This window comes from Furipterus horrens, unplaced genomic scaffold (assembly GCF_987537825.1).
Source record: "Furipterus horrens unplaced genomic scaffold, mFurHor1.1.pri manual_scaffold_11, whole genome shotgun sequence".
In the NCBI taxonomy this organism is placed as follows: Eukaryota; Metazoa; Chordata; class Mammalia; order Chiroptera; family Furipteridae; genus Furipterus; species Furipterus horrens.
This window is the reverse complement of record NW_028327181.1, coordinates 87,768,160-87,788,377: the sequence shown is the minus strand read 5'-3', so window position 1 is coordinate 87,788,377 and position 20,218 is coordinate 87,768,160.

Genomic DNA, 20,218 nt, shown 5'->3' with positions numbered 1-20,218 from the left:
AAATAAGAATTTGGGAGAAGTTAAAAAACAAATGGAATAATTTTGACAGTGAAATCCAATAGGATTAAGGAAAGAGATGGAGGTGAATGCCTGTAAGAGGAATAGTGCTTTTCTTCAGAAATTCACAGAATAGATTCTCAAAAATATCTTAGAACAAAAGCTGAAGATAGAGAATAGAGGACTGTGAGCAATCAACCAGATAATCATCATCATATTTCATCAATTCTTGGCTTTAAATATTTTTATATGTTAAACTTTTATTTAATAAGTTTAAAGTATCTTACAATCATGCAATGCCATATATTAATTGGCAGCAGTTTTTCTTTGCAATTGTTCATGAAATAATGACATCCTTCACCTCTAATGATATTCTACAAAATACAGTATGTGAAGGCACTAAAGCCCAGCTCACTGGCTCTACAGCTCCGAGCAACAACTTCCAGTGTTTGCTTCCAGACTAAACACAGACATGCGGTGGTTTTTCTTGTTGTTTGATTTGTTTGTTTGTTTGTTTTTTGAACGTTAGGAAATCATGGAGATTGATTTCTAAATTGGCAATTGTGGGTGGATAACATGGTAGTGTTTGGAGGTAATTTATATCTGTAATAAAGCACAAAGAGTACTGAAAATGACAGAATATGTTGAAAAACCCTACTCCACCTGGAAAGGAACTTCTACTCTACTCTCCATTTTAGAACTACCATTTAAAAAAAAAAAGTAAAGATGTGTTTTGATATTAAAACCCTTTTAACTCTGAACAATTTATTGAAGATATTCTCTAGTGAAAACTAATTATAAAATTCTGGAAAAATTAACATGTAGATAAGAGTATAGAGTGTATTTATAGGTAAGTATAAATAATTACAATTATGATAGCTATGACATTATTGTACTTGTTAACAAAGGGTTTGTAGGAACAAGTAGGCAACTGTACAATAATTTAAAAAAAAAATTAAAGGAAGCTTTATCAAAATAAGATTTTAGAAGAAAAAATGAGCAAGTAAAAATATTTGAAGACATTTTGTTATTTGGGAAATCATTATTGATAACAATTACATATTGTTAATATGTTTTATTCTTTAATTTTTTACACTGATAAAAAATGTGTTTGTACAACACATTTTTAAAAATCTGTAAATATAACCACAAAAAGATTAGATATAGGATGCATAACCCTCACATGACTAGTAAATTCTTTGGCATATCTACCAAAAAAAGAAAAAAATATTTTAACCCAGCTTTAGGCAGAAAAGAGATACTGATAAGGCATTATAAAAGAAATAAAATGAAGTGTCCAGATAAAACAAAGTGTGTTCACAACATGAGTGTATGGACAGACAAAATGGTTCAGTGATCTGCTTTGTAGGTTCCTCACCTGTTACCAGAAAATTAATATGTTACTTTTACAATGAAAACAAGATTTTCCCAAAGAATTTCTTGGAGGCCTACAGCTTCTTAATTCTCTTTCTTTCTTTCTTCACAGAACACTGTACAAATGAATTTTATTAAACTTGATATATTGTTTAGAATAATATATTTTTTGTCCATATAGTTGCCTATTAAATGTATATCCTAGTAGAAAAAGAGCACGCAGAAATCATGTGATTTCATTATCTTAACTACCCTCATTAATTAAATTAATAGGTTAGACTTTGTTGGGATTATAAAAGTCAAGGAAGGGTTAGAAGGTAAAGCATTGATGAGACTGAACATCAGCTTTAAGCAACTATTTTGTAAGTTGTGTAAGCTCTTGGAGAACTGGGGGATAGTTGACCAATGGCTCACAGCTTGTACTCCCTATATTTTTTAATTTATGAAGGGCGTAACAGAGTTTTGAGAAATCTTGTCTTCATTTCTTATACTGTGATTACTCCCAGACTAGACCATGAGCTCCTAGAAAGTGAGCATCCTATACTATCCAATAGAAATATATACATAGTAGAAATCTAGTATTTTTTAACCAAACTAAGGTAAACCAGTTGATTAAATGTACATAATGTAGTTATTCCTGCTCATTATCTCTGACATGTCCTACAAAAGCTGGTTCATACACCATATTGCCTGGGAATCTTTCCATGATTAATTGCAAGTTATTTAAGTTAATTCTCACTTATTGTGCCCTTAGCACGTTCATTATCACTTTGAGCTGTTTAAGTCTGTATTTCCCAAATGCCCCCATGGGGCAGCATTTTCCTATTATACTCTCTTATGCACCTCCTCCCACCCCGCCCCTGCCCCCCACAAAACCAGTTTCTGTGTCATTCTGTCCATTTGCACGTCCAGATTGCCTTGGTCAGGCACCTGTTCACAGGAGGCATGCGATCGATAGCTCTTCCAAGTGCCTAATACTTGCCAGTTTTTGTGATTGTTGTATTTCATCTTGGTTTAAATCCCATAATAGGTATATTTTCTTCTGGCTGAGACTTCAACAAAACATATGGCATGTGTTCTTACATTGATCTCTTTTGAAGTGGCGGACTGAAACATTTTGGTTGTAGAAAAAAAATTGTTTAGAAGCCTCTGGATTGACCCCTTTGTGTACCAAATCGACATTCTGTGCAGCTAGTTTTATCTTTGCTTAAACTAGTATTGATCAAAGCATCAAAAATTGTGTAATAGTTTAAACAGCTGTTCTTGAAGCACTACCAAAAATAAGGGTTTGCATTTAAATCTTTGAATCAATCCACATCTTGTTGGCGATCACAGAGTGTAGGTGGGAGGAACCATGATTAATATTTTTTTATCTTATTTACCACAAGAAAAGCAATAAAAGTATTTGAGCCCTCTACTTTTTTTTGTCATCCAGTGTTCAGTTTATTATACTTTCTGCCATTTATTTTTGCCCTTTGAACTCTTTCTTCACAGATACACAGTTTACTAAGAAGGATCAAAATTGAGTAAATGTTTTGTGAAATACTAAAAATCTCTGCTAGAATTTAAGAGTGTTTTAGCATGGTCTCAGAAAAAAATAGCATAGAAACAAAGAAAAATTCTGAGAGAACTTGTTTAATACTATGAAAGAGCTTAAAATGGACTTGATTACAAGAGGGGATTAAATTATCACATGAGAGAAATTAGAACTTGGATTTTTTTTGGAATTGGGAGAATCTTAAACCTCACTGATGAAAAATATGTAAGGTTTTAGCAAAGATTTGGAAAGCTTTTGTGCCTCTATTTTTTTAAGTAAGCCTAGGAAAGACTAGCTTTCAGCTGAAAATGGGTCATGGCAAGAGAGTATTATTAATTACAGCTAAGCCCTCCAGAGAACTCTACAGATATAAAGGTTAAAACAAATTCAACAGATCTGCAAAACTCTTCATTTATACTTACATAGACTCTTAAGTGCTCTCAGAATAAATCAAGCTTTGGAGTAAAACCTATAGCAGGCATTTAGTGTGTCTTTACTTGATGTTACATGATTACTATGGGATTATTATTTTTATTGTTTATTCTACAGATGTTTTTATTTACAAAAATTTGCCATCGAAACTCTTTTAGTCAGGATGAGGGGGGAAACGCTCAAACCCATTTCTGAGCCTGTACATCTTAAAGCTGTAAATAGACTTCGTTGTGCTCAGACCTTCCTTCATCTTAGCTATTTATTATAAAGTGCAGGGCAGAAAGAAGTCCCGTGCATTTCCCTTTGCCCCTTTATGCGGAGCTGCTCACCTCACGTGCTTTCTGCTGAGTTTGAAATTTCCAGACCGGACCAGTATGAATCAGCCATTACTTAGCATGGCTTAGTTTTTCAATGGTAGACAGAATGAACATGGAGGGAAAATACTATTTGAGATGGGGAAACGGAGTAAAGCAAGGGCAGGAGGTCAGGATGGGTTGGGGAGGGGCATGTAAGAATGTAGACAGAATTGATATTGCCAAGGGAAAAATCTGCACGTGGGGGAACATTTTGTAAATTTTGTTTCCCAGTGATTGTGGCTTGCTAAGATCATTTAATGCGTGGGATAGGGGTGCTAAATGTCATTGTATGAAGACTGTCAAACAGAACAAAGAACTGTCCAATTCCTTTTATGACTTTCAAATGCCTTCCTAAACAGGCAGAGAAAGCTTGCATGAGTCTACAATATAATTCTATTTTATATAAGCACAAATTGTTTCTCCATGGTTTTACTATACAATGACCTTTGCAGTAAAGCAATGAGAGCGTAAGGCAAATTGTCAATTTCAACCCTTTAACAAAATTTGTCCTCATACTTCAGAAATACTACCTGCCACTGGTGGTGATAATGACATTGGTTGTTTTGTTTTACAAATATAACACAGCACTATCAGTCTGCATTTCTAGATGCCACATTATTGGTGAGTATAGACTCACCAATAATAGATACACTTGTACCTCTACTTCATTGTGACTTCTAGCATAGCGGTCCTCAAGGTTTTATCTATTGAAATATAGTACATTTAATGAAATATTACTTTCCTTTTATTTGTCTTTTATAATTTTAATTAAGATATTAAGATTATATTTGAAATAATATGTGTAAATTATATTGTCTATCGATATAATTCAAGATAATAAAGATGGTTTTACTATAAATATGTGTTCTAAGAGAAAGACATCACACAGGATAAGGCTGACAATAATGACCTTGGTGTATATGAAGAGCCTGAGGAAGGTCATCAGGAAAGAGGCACACAGGACATCATTTACTTATTCACTGACAGCCAAGGCACCAAGTCAAGTGCAGATATAATATTCTGATAGAAGCAAGGGGCAAACCGATGCATAGATTACTTGATGAATTCATTTATTCGGGCATTTAACAAGTACTAGAGACTACAGAACTATAGTAGATGCTGAAGAAATGAGTCTTCAATTCCCAGTTTCAAGTAGTTCTGTTAGGAGATACAGGTACTTATATAAATGATTACAACAATATAATGAGCCACATTCAACTATGGAAGTGAGCACAGTGCAGGGGATCTAACCTAGTATAGAAGGCAGGCGACCTAGGGAGGGCTTCTCAGCAGAGATGGGCTGATCGGAACTTCATTCACTGGTAACATTTAGCAAGCCCTATGATGCCAGCGGGGGTGTTGAGAACAATGTACCAGTTATCCATCTCAGAAAAATAACACTGCACACCAGTTACCAATTCCAGAGAAAGACTCAAATTACATGAAAAACAGCAGGCCTCATCAATAGGCTGACAAGCAGGAGTCAAAGTCCACACACTTCTGCCCATGACAACTTGATATTGGAGTGACTGAAGAAAACAGTGCAGTGAAGCGCTGGAGGAAACAACACTTTACTTGCCTAGAGAAGAAATAGAGCGAGACCAGCTTCAATAGTGGGCACTGGTGCCTGTGGCCAGCAGGAATCCGTAGGCAGGCAGTGCAGGGCTCTGTGCCTACACGCACCTGTCTCCTGGTGCAGCAGAAGGTTCCCGACTCTCCCCCTTGGCATCTGAAATACTGAAGGCTGGGGACAAGCCTGGGGGCCATTGATATATAGGCTTAAAACAAAGGATTACGTATTCATTAAGTTTCTAACAGGGAAAGATTCTCCCATACAACGTGTAAGCACAGCACAGGCTGTATGAGCTCTTCTTCTCTTGATAAGAAAGTGTTTCTGACTTAAAGCCCGTTATCATGTGGCCGAGTGGGAGTCATGTAAAGACTTCATGCTGGTGAGTGTTTTTCCCAATAGGAAGGCTTTAGCTCACTGGGAAGAAAAGTACAGAGAAGGAACAAGATAAGTAAAAGTATATGAATAAGATATACTGTGGAAAATCTTAAGTAACAGCTATGAGTCAGGAGAGAAAGTCAGGATCTGGATCTTTGAGGATCTTAGTAATTATGTAAAAGAAGTATAATACTTTTATAGAATAAAATGGAAAATAGATATTTTTGAGAAATCTTTTAGCTGGGTCTCACTGGCAGCTCTGAGAAGGATAGTGTTGAGGCAGATGGGAGAGTAGACAAGGTATAGAGTGAGTGTACTATTGTAGTAACTGCGGGTGAGAACCTACCCTAGGACTATGGGTGAGGAAGAAACGTTGCTTCAGACATACATAAAGTGAGGTGGTTAAAATATACCATTATCCAGGTGCATCAACCCAAGCTCTGCGCTGGTTGGTTTTAATTAAGTACCAGGTATTAGTATTGTTCTAAGGTCCAAGGTAACTATAATACCTAATAAAGACTAAGAAGCACTGAATTAGATAACCACTTAGGAGAATAACTTAACAGAACTTAAGTAATTAGAGGATAGAATGAAAGACAAGGTAGAATTCTACAATTGAATATAGGGTCCTACTTTGGGAAAATCTGAAAATGTTGCTGTTATAACTTGAACTGGAGGGTGTTAAAAATTAAATAGCTCGAGATGAGAGAACAATGTGTTCCACATACGCATACTGACTTTGAGGTGCCTATGGTATATTAGAATGTTGATGGTCAGCAAGCAAGTGAATATAATGCTTCAAAACTTTGCAAGTTAATTTAAAATACTTTGAAAATACTTTAGAAAAAATATACAAGTTGAAGGTAGAAATTTTAGAGATTAGTGTCTTGACCTTTAAGGGGGAAAGTTAAAAATATGCCTATGCACATTATTCTTCAGACACAGTATAGAGAATGAGAGGAGCAGAGGACCAATGATGGAAATTTATACAATATCAGCATTTCATGGATGATGAGAGAAAAACTAGCCAATTGAAGTGGCCTGAAGAAATGCTGAAAATATTTAATAACAACTCTTTAATGTGGAGTCTTGGAAGCCAAGGAAGAATACATTTTTAAGAATATTTTATTGATCATTCTGTTACAGTTGTCCTAATATTTTTCCTTTTTCCTCCTCTGCCTGGTACCCCCCTTTCCTCCAGAAATCTACCCCTGCCCCAGTTCATGTCCATGGGTCATGCGTGAATGTTCTTTGGCTTCACCCTTTCCTATACTATTCTTAATATCCCCTTGTCTGTTTTGTTCCTACCAAGACTGCTTCTTAATCCCTGCACCATTTCCCCTTTCCCCCCTCTACCCCCACCCAGCTGATAACCCTCCAAATGATCCCCAGACCTATGATTCTGTTGCTGTTTTGGTTGTTTGCTTAGGTCTTTTGTTTTTGTTTTTTATTTTTTAGATTCAGTTGGTGATAGTTGTGAGTTTGTTGCCATTTTAATATGCATAGTTTTGATCTTCTTTTTCTTAACTAAGTCCCTTTAACATTTCATGTAATAATGGCTTGGTGATGATGAGTTCCTTTAGCTTTACCTTGTCTGGGAAGCACGTTATCTGCCCATCCATCTATTTTAAGTGATAGCTTTGCTGGGTAGATTAATCTTGGCTATAGGTTCATGCTTTTCATCACTTTGAATACATTTTCAAGACAATGTCAGATACAGCAAAAAAATGAACTAGGATCAGAGCAAAAAAAAAAATCTATTGGTCTTGGAATAAGAGGTCATTAATAATGACCTCAGGAAGGGCACTTTTCAGTCCAGGCTGGTCTAATGGAGGCAGGCTGAAGAGTGAAAGAGTGATGAGCAGAAGGAAGAGTGATCAGCAACTTTTCCTTTGTAAAATCTGGATAAGAAAATCAATAAGGGTCTGATGGTGTTATTGTAGCTGGAGAAGGGCAATAAGACATGTTTGGAAAAGGAAACAGAAGTGGTTGTCTTCCTGAAAAGTGATGAAGGTGCAGAGAAGGGTGAGATTGATTCTTTAGATCAGAGGGACAATAATTTTAAAAAGCAAGTAGAGAGTTTGAGTTTACACAAAGAAATGCTGTAGACTGACGATAAGACAAAGGAACGAGACCACAAAGTGATGAAAAGGATAAACACATCATTTTGTGATGGGAAACCAAAATCATAGAAATTTTTCTGCACTAAAGGGCAAAGGTGGTTAAATAATTAGGGCAAGATTGGGTAGAAAGCTAATAAAAATTACACCTTAACTGGAAACTCAGCCTAAAAGTTTCCCCTTTCTTTAAAATATGGTTGTACATAAATATTACAATTACCAAATTTAGTATTTTAGAATTTGCACACAGCTGTCATTTAAAGACCTAAGGTTTAGTTACCATTCCTGTATGGCTAGAAAATCATATTCTTTCCACTCTTCTCTATCCATCTCAGTTTAAGAAGGTTTCATGGTGCTCTAATAAACGTTATTATGTAATACCAATCAGGAATAGGAAATATGTCAAAATTATAGAGTAACTAGAAAGCCTCCACATCTAAAAATAAAAGAATGTCCAGAAAAACCCATAGCACTGTGCTTGGAATTTCTTGGTTCCACTGCTTTGAAATCATTAATATTTTCCTATACATTTTCTCCTGATAGATACTATTGCCCATAAACCATTATGTCAATGTTGACAGAGTAATGGGCCTATTGATTTTGACTGGTAATCACTGTAAAACAGGCTTATCTGGGTACCTGCCACAACAGATCTAGGTTAACAGATTTTCAGTCCTACCTTTAGACATCAGACATCAATTGAGCACATCAGAATTGTTAATAATATATGTCTTACCCTCTAGCTGTTGAAACTTGGGCGAGAAATGCAACCTCTGTGAGACTCTAATTTTTAAAAACAAATGTGTTAGTCTTTAGTTGATCCCTTCAACTAAAAAATTAAGCAAATCTATAAATTATCACAAAGTTTTACAGTGAGAAATAGTGTCTGAGTGGGTAGTTTAAAACATAAAAGCTTTGGGTATTGAGTTAGCCAGTGTTTCTAATGGTCCTGGTCACTGTTCTCAGAGGTAGTTGAAAAGTCCCTGTCTTATCTGATATGCACAATATGTATTTGTTAGTTACCATTTAAGAATATAGTCCCAAAGAACCCATATTTGTTCAGTATGTCTTCTTTGGTTAGTTGATTGGTTGATTAGTTTACTTCTTCTTTGGTTTATACATCCATTCAGCAAAAATTATTCTATTTCTCAGATATTCTACCAGGTGCTTTGGGGGTAATGCAAATAGAGGATTATGTCTTTCATGCAGGAAAGCATTATTAAAAGAATTTCACATATACAAGAGATTTATATTTCGGTGTAGGACATAATGTCTTAGGACTAGTGTAGGCACAGTGATACAGATGTTCTTCTAATTAACAGCAGTTTATTCCCCATTATTATGAATCAGGCATTGTTTCTAAACCCTTGCTATTCACAGTATTGTCCATACATCTGCAGCTCTGACTGTCCCTTTGAAATACAAAATCTCAGGCTCAACATTAGCCATATTAAATTAGAATCAGTATTTTAATATAATCCCAAGGTTACCAATATATACATTAAATCTTTAGAAGCCACTAGTACAGTTCAGATTTTTCTCAAAGTGGAAGATAAGGACCATCCACAACAATAATCCAGGTGCTGGATTAAAAATCCAGATCCTACTCCCCAGGATTTTGGTCTTCATAGGTTTGCAATGGGGCTCTGGCTCTTCACTGAAACAAAATTATTCTCAAGTGATTTTCTACAGCATTTAGTTTGAGAACCGCTGGTTTGGGTGTTGGGGGTGCAGAGATGAATAAGACACAATCCCTGTCTTTTAAAATCTCACCATCTCCTCTACAATTTCTGATTGGGTTCAAATAAATTTCCCTTCTTCTTTTTAGTGGTTTCTAGCAGCAATAACTTAAAAGCCTACACAGTGGGTCAGTATCACATGAACGTCAAATAGAGAGTCATTTCTCTTCTCAAAAAATTTCAGTGGACTGATAAATAAACCACCAAATATAGGCTAAATCACATTCAGTATAGCTTCAGAGAGAGTTTTATTTCATGGCAAAGCCATTCTTTAAAAGTTGGCAATCTCTATAAGATATATGTGTCAGCTCCATGAACCATGCTATAGATTAACTGGAACACCCAACTCTCCTGTCACACCAGATAGCAGAAGCTTATGTACTTTCATAAGGGCTCTATTTAGAATTAAATCATGATGCTTGTCTTTAAAGTATTTGGTAAATGTTATTATCTTTGTTATATCTTAAAATATTGCTTTTCAAAATGCATCTTTATTTGAAATATAATAACCTGTGCTTTACAGATTTGATTTGATAAATAGTAATCAATTATTACAGACCAAAGTCATTAAAGACGTGCCTTAGGTAAAAGTCACAATACTTTGAACATCATTAACCAACCATAGCCCATAGTATAAATGAATTTAATATTTTCACAAATAAAACTGGCAAAACTGATTAATATTAGGTGTTGTTTTGGATGGACATGAATCTTTTAGCTGAGTGGTGATAGGTATCTTGGTGAAAAATTGAATGCTTATTTCTGCAGACAAAATTTCTCCTGGGAAGTCTTGCTTATGGATTCTCTGTAAGGTCATTTTTCTCTTTGCCTCACTCAGCACTATTTATATAATATTACCAGTTCTCAAAACAGACACAGATCAATGGGTAGGTCAACTGGACAGTAGCCTAAAAGATCAATGTATAAAATCTGTTTTTTTAAAGCCTTCCTGGAATAGATAAATAGATCAGATAAACTAAGAAATTAATAACATAAAAGTAGCACCTGCTGTTTCAGGATTACCAGGATTCCCTAAAAAGAGAGAGAGAGAGAGAGAGAGAGAGAGAGAGAGAGAGAGAGAGAGAGAGGCACAGAGAGAAAATAGTCCAAAAATATTTAAAAAAACAATAAAACAATATTCTACCCCAAGAAATGTAGAAAAAAATTTAAATATGGATAAGAATTATACAATAATTAAATAATAAAAATAGAAATAATGCAAATTGAAGGGAATACCATTAAAAAATGTGACAAAAAAACTGTGGTTAATAAAATTAAAGTGGATGATTTATTAGTAGCTCAACTTCCTTCTTCTTGAATAACATCTCAGCATTTTGAAAAAGAGCCTTTCAGTTGTGTATAAAATTTTACAGGAAAAGCATCTTCATTTAGCAAATTAATGCTATTTACATAGTTTTCTGGCCTCCATATGAAAGAAGGACTTGGACACAAGAAGTAAAATTGAAGAATTAATTTTTAAATATGAACATAAGTTTAAAATGCATTAGATAAAAATAATGCTTATTTTGGAGGGTTTAAATCAGAATATAGTCTAATTTATATATAAGAACAACATAAAGATGAGTAATTTTTAGAGGGATGGTAATGATTTACTTTAGATTTTATGTCAAATATACACATTAAAAATTGACATGTCATTAAAAATTATTAAGTGATTAAAGAGATATAAATAAAACTCAATCAATTTTTAAAAGGTGAAGATTAAATATGGCAAAAGGAAGCGCAAAAAGAGATGATTGAAATATACAAAAATGTTTCACTTAACCACAACAAAATAAATAAGTTTAACTCATAAAATAAAATTATTTAAATGGATTTTAAAATACAGTTGTATATAGTGTACAAGTAACTTATCTGAAACAGCATGGCACAAAAAGGCAAATTAAAATGATATAAAAAGGTGGTGCTATAAATACACTCACAAAAATAATGCCATTGACCCATATTAATATTATTTTCAGAAAAAGATATTAAGACAAAACACAGGTTAGGAATGAAGGCAATCACTTTACAGTGATGAAAAGAATACAATTTCACAGAGATGATATAACTTTTAGAGACTGAAAACACCTAACATATACCCTATGAATAAATAAAGCAAAATCTGGCAGCATTAAAAGGAGAAACTAACATTTTAGTATATGCTATTGAGTAACTAATAGCAAAAACAGACATAAAATGTATGATTGAGATTTCTTCTTGTAAAGGAGGAGAAAGGTAGTGCACTTCTGCACAAACTCCCAGCAGATAGCAAGTATAAAAACTAGGTAAGGTTATTTTTTAAACAATTATTTAAAAAATAGGAATGGATCCAATTGTCAGCCGAATTCAGAGGAGAGTTCAGTCTCAAAAAACTGCAACCACAAAGTGTAAGGATTGTGAGTTTGCCACTTGCAGTCCCAATGGTCTGACCCAACCTTTGTGGCAATAGGAGTGAACAGCAGTGACCCTTTAGGTGGAGGTACTTGAGATCACAAGTTCAGAGCCAGATGACAACCAAAAATGTGAAGGAGGAGAAATACAGGCAGCACAATTATCCCAGAGGTGAGACCCAAATTTGAGCATAGATTACCAAAATAAATTCTTTCCTGGCAGGTAAGAATTTAACAAAATAAAACAACAAAATGCATGTGCAGGGAGACCCCAGGCACATGGCAAAAATGTAAGTAAAGACCAGAGATAAACCTACTCCTGATAGCTAGAGCTATGTGAGGCCAAATCTACGAGTTGGATGATCTTCTTATGTGAGTGTTTTCCCAGTGATGCTTGACTCAGGGAGCTGAACAATTGACATGAGAGCACAGAGCCCATAGGTGGCAGAGCAGACATAATTTTGTGAAATCCCAAGAAGCAAGGAAGCCACAGAAAGGGTGAGTCCATCTCTGGTCAAACCCTTGGAACAGAGAAGAACCATAGGCAGCCAGAATTAAAAAACACCATCTGGAGGGCATAAGAATATCAGTATCAGCAGCTGCATATCAAGAGAAAGACTGCTTGAATCTTGAACCCAGGTATGTTAACTGTTCACAGCACCAAGAATTTACAGAATAAGACAATCAAGGACCACTATGCTATATTAGCTACACTGTCAAATTTACAACAAAGTGCATTAGAATATCTGCATAAAAAGGCAAGGGTAACTCATTATGAGGCAAGATAATAATCAATAGTCCAGTGATGTTGGATACAGGAGACTAAGACTCCAATGCACACATCATAAATATGTTTACAAAGTGAAAGAAAACATGGCCTAAATGGATGGGAAATCTAAGTCAATCAATGGAAAATCTATAAATATGTGGTAATTCAAGAACTTAAGATTAGAGTAACACAAATATTTCTGGATGAGATCAATGTCAGATAGAAGGTAGAAGAAGGAACATGTGGGGTTGATGATAGATTATTAAAAATTACTGAATCTGAAGAGATAAAAATTTAGAAGAAAAATGAACAGACCCTCCATTAGTTTCTGGAAAAATTATGCATAACTTCAACCACAAAAAAACATGAGACAAAAAAATGAGTTAGAAACATCTATGAAGAAATAATGGCTGAAAAGTTGACCTCTAAAATGTTAACTTGAAGATCTGAAATGTTCAAAAAATGCTAAGACAAATTAAAGGAAAACAAATCATTCCTAGGCAGATTAAAAGCAAATTGATGAAAATTAAATATAAAAATCTTGAAATCTTACTGCTTTCTATTTCTCAATTTATGTGTTTAAATACAATATGGGAAAAAACCTTTCTTCTTTGCTTGCCTTTCCTCATCCTTAAAATATTAATTTTATTTGATAAAGTAGATCTCATTGGTATTTTTTCTATCTTTTTGCCTATGACACAGTAGTTTGGAAAATTTTAATTTTTTGACATATATGGATATCATTCTAGATGAGTTACATCCATTACACTCAAGGTTTTTCTTTATTTGATTTAATAACCTACTCTAGTATTCAACACATCCTTTCCAGCTTTTTATTACCAATCCTTTTTAGTAAAAGTCATGGATGTCTACTGATTGCTCACACTTGATCAATCCCTGAGGAAGTCCTGACTCTGGCACGAAGTAGGTATTCACTCTGAGTTTCATTATTTGTTGATGTCTCAAAACAGACTTTTAATCATTGGCCTGGTAGTCAGAGTGCCTAGAAGAAACCCTTGTAATTTTCATATCACATTCACATGCCATGTTTCTGCCGCCTAATCTCACTACATGCAGTTACTTTTAACACTTCCTACTTGGCACATTTTGAGACTCATACCGACAAAGTGACTTGATTTTAAAACAGTTAGACACCTACCTTCAAGTAGCAGTTTTCACCTGACTCTTGCTACTTTAGCTTTGTCCATAAGAATACGCTTCCGTCTTGAGAGCTCTGCCTAATACTACAGTGTCCTTCTTATCTTTCACCACCCGCAGGTTATTGAGAAATAATTGACATACATCACTCTATGGATTTAACGTGTACAGCACGGTGTTTTGGTTTACCTATATTATAAAATGATTTCCACATCAGTTTAGTTAACATCCATCATCTCATACAGCTACAATAAAAAAAAAAAAAAAAAAAAAACAAATTCTTGGGATCAGAACTCTTAGGATCTACTCTGGTTCCTTTTTTCAAATCTTTCATAATGATAAGCTGATTGCTTGGCCTTTCATGCTAAGCCTACTTGCCCAGCTTTTGGTGCTCACCCTGCACAGGCCCCCAGACAGACAAATCTGCAACGATGCCCAACCTCTGGCAGCAAAGCCATGCCTGGGCGCCTCCTGCTTATCCAATCAAATATGCTCCATCTTTCTTCTTCCACACAAGAGCTAACTGCAAGTGCGTGGGTTGTTTTCCTTATCTAATTAAAACTAATTCCTAAGACTCTACCCAGTACACTGCATGGATTTTAGTTGTTCTCATAACATTACAACCTTCAGTGTTCTCCATATACTGTATATGTTTGTCCATCTTCCTTCACTACCGAATGAGCCACATCAGAGCAACTCCTTTCTGTTGCCTCATTTTCTCTAAAATAATGGACAGGAAGAGAGCAGGCACTGAATGCGTATTTATTAAAGAGATTAAAGAAACCTTAGTACCACTGCAAAATAATTATTTGAATAAACAGAAAATTTCATTTTTCTGAGTCTCAGTTTCCTAAAATGCCAAATGGGAATGATAAAAATAACTGTTTATAGAGGGATTATGAATGAGAAATATAACATGTGAAGAGTAAACTTAAAATTAGAAAATTTCTAACATGCTTTTATTTTAAGTTACATTCCTAACCACATTCGAAGAACATATAAATTCAATTGTTACCCTGAAGTTACTATAAGGGAACTTAAAATAAGGAAATTTAAAAATAGTAATGGCATTTCATTATACTCAATAGGAGTAGGACTGAAATAAAACAGGCTTCCAAAATATGGAAGAATCATACATACTTAGGTATTAATTATTTTAGGGCAACATAAAAATATAGAAACCTGATGAGTTTCTCCAAGATCTGGTTGTCAAGTTTCAGCTAAAAGCAGAGCCCAGAGCATGCCCAGCTTCCCCAGTTGGAGCCTGTGAGGCTGTGCCCAGGATAAATGATGTCCAGAGTGGACAAGCCAGGCCTTTGCTGTATAAGGGATGGGTGGCTGAGGTCAACAGGGGTGAGAAAGCAAAACAGGTATTCGAGATCATTAAACACCTTTAAATACAGAGGTTTCCAGTGACTAATACTGCTACTTCCTTTCACCTTACTCTTCTCCACAATCTGTGGCATTTTAAAGTACTTTCATGTTATTCTTTGCAGCACTCTACCCAATACTGACCTGGCTGCTAAAATAATACTCCGTCTGAAATACTGGATAGTATTTCTCTCATTACTCAGCAATCAGGAGGCACTCAAGGGAGAATAACCTAACATATTAATTACTATTCCGGTGCGATGACTAACAATTGCTATCTGTAGTTCCCTTCTCACTTGGGATGGGGGAAATGTACCTGTTAGCCCAAGTGAATTATACAATTTCAGGTGATAAAAGAGATAGATGTGAAGGAAACCTGTAGAAAAGGAAACTTACTGTTAGAACTTAACAATTTTAGAATACACTTAATCAATTTTTAATACAAATACTACAAGCAAACAACAACTGAAGCTGATTTAATGAGTATTATATATGTATAGTTATCTTTTTAAAATCCTCACCTGAGGATATGTTTATTAATCTTAGAGAGAGGGGAAGGGAGAGAGACAGAGAAACATTGATGCGAGAGAAACATTAATTGGCTGCTTCCCATATGCACCCTGACAGGGGATTAAACCGACAACTTAAGTGTGTGTCCTGACCAGAATCAAACCTGTGACATTTTGGTGTACAGGATGATGCTCCAACCAGCTGAGCCACCTGGCCAAGGCTATATATAGTTACCTTTTGACCTTTAATATCTGATCTGTGCAGCATGTATTCACTGTTGTGTCCATTTTATAGATAATTATATTGAAGTTTAGCGAGTCTAAGTCACAAACCAAAATTCTATATTCCATAAGCATGGAGTTGGGATTCAAACAGAGGTCCAGATTTTGCATTCTATTAAGGTGAAAATTTATTTGCTCACACAATTCCAAAAGTCGTGACATGGCTATCTGCATCTGGCTGATGCTGGGTTGGCCAAGAAGTTCATTTGTTTTTTTCTGTAAGATGGCTCTACTAGCGTTTAGTTGTCTTTAACGTCATTTGAAACAATTTTGTTAGATTGTATTGTGACAGGTGTCATATCAGCATGCTTTTAAAAAACCTTAGCAAAATTGGTAAATTTTTGTGTAGCCATTTTAATATTGAAGATGGAAGAAAATATGCAACATTTTGACATATTATGCTTTATTATTTTAAGAAAGGTAAAAACACAACTGAAACACACACACACAAAAAAACTTTGTGCAGTATATGGAGAAAGCGCTGTGACTGATAGAACGTGTCAAATGTAGTTTGTGAAGTTTCATGCTGGAGATTTCTCACTGGATGTTGTTCCACAGTTCAGTAGACCAATTGAAGTTGACAGCTATAAAATCAAGACATTAATTGAGAACAATCAACACAGAAGGTAGCTGACATACTCAAAATATCCAAATCATAAAGGTATTGTTAAAAATAAAAGCATGTTTTTTATTATGGAAAAACTAAATGGTCTATTTGGGCAACCCAATACAATATTAGTAAAAAATGTTAATATAAATATAAGACCTATGATCTGGATGAAGAGTAAGGCTTTGTTATAAATATAGGCATTCACCTCCCTAGACAAAATAGTTTGTACAGTAATTTAGGATGTCTAGGTATTTTGCCTTTGAATTGAATTCTTTATATTATATTGATCTAGGCATAAATCCTCCCAAAATTTGTACCCCAGTCAGGCTTCTGTTTTTTCTTCAAAAGTGGTATTTCTTAAAATAATTCTTCATTGATAGAGTATTTAATTAAAAAAAAATACTTTAGAAATTAGTTTAATAATGTTGGTCATTCTGCATCATAAAGTTCTTATAATCAGTTAAGCAAATAGAAGTTTTAATGAACTCAATTGCCTCAAAGGTAAAAACATGTTAAGGTATCTAAGATGATAAAGTATATATTGTGTAGCGCTAGTCATAATGGTTTAATGAGATGTTAATGTGGATTTTACGTTCATTATAATTTAATGGTAACTGAATATTTAAGTGTTCAGTTAGTCAGCATTTTCCAACATCATATATCTAGAACTCAGTGAGAGAATTAATGTCAGTGTAAATTATACCTGAAAGAGGAATTCCCACTTCTCAAGCCTACATTTTATGCCAAGTGATAGCAGGTGGTGAAGGCAGACAGAACATGAATAACACACCCTTTATTTATGACCAGTTCTATTTTTTATGGCCAGAAGATAGCATCTGCCATCTGGCATAATTCTTGGAGGTTGTTGAAAGGTCATGATGACCAAAATATTGATTTCATATTATTTTGTGATTTGGAGACAGACAGCACATATTGAACTGTAACTATATGTCAGGTGCCCTCTCAGGGATTTTCACCTATGCTATCTTCAAAAAAAAAATTCTAACACAAATCATACTTTTACCTCTGCTTATTAGACTGACAAACCCAAGCTCAGAGAAGATAAGAGGTTTATCCAAATAGTTGAAGACACATATTAGCTGATTGTGATCCATTCTTCTCTTTAGGTGTCAGTGTAGAAGAAACCAGTTAAAATGCAATGAAAAGCCCTATGAAGAGTGAGCATGTCACTGCACTTGGAATTAAGCAAGCGGATACTTAGCCACAACTGCTCTAATTCCAAGTGCAGTATCACTATCAGCTAACATGTTAGCTCTGAAAAGCCGAGTGTGAAACCACCCTAGCGCTCTATGTATAAAACCTAAAGCAAGGTATTGACAGAGCAGAACCTGATCAACGATGGAAGAACAGAATGATAAACAAACTCTAAACTATTAAAGAAGACTTTCAGAAGATCCATGTGTGTCTTCAACTATTTGGAAGAACTATAAGAAATGTTTTATATATTATAAGATGATTATTAGAATAATAATAGGAGAATATGTGGTTAGAGATGTCTGAAACCTAACGTACTTCCCTGGGAGGTAGAAAGTTCCCTAAAGATGCGCAGAGAAGGTTGAATGAATGCTCCTCAGCAATACAGAAGGATGCAAGAAGCAATGTACTGATTGAGTTATATAACTTTTAGGTTTACCTTTTACCCATGACACTCTATGATGATAAACAATCTATTAAATTTCTTAAAATAAAGTTTTATAAAGCTTACAACATGATGAAGTGCAAGAGATTTTAAAACTTGCACTGAAGATAGTTTAGGGGAACTTGAATGGCTCAGCTCACGTTGAGGTCACTCATTAAAGTTGGCGTGAAAGTCTAATTCAAGAGCCAAATAGAATTCTTTCTGACCGACAGAATTTCTCATTGTCTCTTTTCATGGAGTCTGAAATTCCAGCACTCGTGACACATGCATTTCATCTCTTAAAGGCTGGTTGATCCTCAGGAAGTTCTGTTAAAATGTGTATGCACCTCAGGGAGTGACACCAGAAGTTTTATCAGCTAGTATTTTGGAATAGTGTGACAGTTGGGTCAGATCTAGAGAAATATGGCAGAAGATTAGTACTGGAGTCTTTGTCTTCTCAAAAAAGGAAAAATATTGAAAACTAGAGATGGCAAGTTACAAAGTTTTAGAAAGAAAGACTCAGGGATTGGTGTTTCTGAATAACTTCTTATTTTAATGATCAATACATACAACGTTTCTTCTTATTGACTCTTACATGAACTTTATTAATAGATACATCTAAAACTAGGTGTTATGCACACACTCATATATATATATATATATACCACATGAAATAAAATGTATGTTTATTAGTTATCAAACAAACATTCCTTCATAAATTTAGAAGTGTATTCATTTCCATTTTAAAAAGAATTTTGAAATATTACCTATATACAGAAAAGAGTACATACCAGGGTTGTTATGAACAACACTGCAATCAAGGAATAAAATATTAACTGCATTTAAGAAGCCCATCTCTAATCTCCTCTAGTCACTAATTCCATTCCTTCCCAAAATGACTATTGTCCTGATTTGTAGCACCATATACAGCTGTGGCAAAAGTAGGTTTACAGTTATTCATAGAAATATAATATAATAATTAATAAATAAAAATACAAGAATAAACTCTGTGTTTTGCATACTCATAATTGTAAACCTACTTTTGTACCACCCTGTATGAGTTTGGCCAATTTCAAAGTTTCTTAAAATGGAATCATTTGTCTTTAATTTGGCTTCCTGTGTTCAACAATATGTTTGCAAGATTCATTCATGTTCTATCATTTTATTTCATTATGCAACATTCATACAAATGTACCATGATTTATTATTTCTAATCTTTATGATTAGGTCTGGTGCATTTCCATAAACAATCAGCAGAGCAGAGATTTAAAAACTCAAATGACCAAAATGGACAAAGCAATTTTTAAATAGAATAACAAAAATAAAGGCCAACACCTTCTGATTTTAAGATTTACCACAAAATTACAGCAGCTAAGGCCTTGGTGAGTGTAATAATTTTCGATGAAACAGAACTGGGAATTGAGAACCATTTCCATACATACATGGTCAATTGATGATCAACAAAGTTGCCAATGAAATTCAATGAAGGAATGAAAGTCTTTTCAACAAATGGTGCAGCATTGGTTGGATGTCCATAGGCAAAGATTGAATCTCAGCTCTTATCCTGAACCTGAACAAAAATCAAGTCAAAGTGTAAAAGCTTAATGCTGTAAAATATCTAGAAAAAATAGGATACAGAAAGCACAAATCATAAAAAAAAACCATGATAAGTAATGTGTTATTAAAATACAAAAATTAAAAAAATAAGAAATGCAACCTTTTCTCTTTGAAAGACACAATTAAGAAAATGTAAAGTCAAACCATAGACTGGGAGCATATATTTGATATGCATATCTGACAAAATACTTGTGACCAGAATATATAAAAGATTCTCACAACTTATAAGAGGGTGGCATAATATAAAAATGGGCAGAAGAATCAAATAAACAATGCATGAAGGAAGATGCTCAAAGAGTAAAAGATATGTAGAAAAGATGATCAGTGTTAGTCATCAAGAAAATCCACATTAAAACCCCAATGAAAT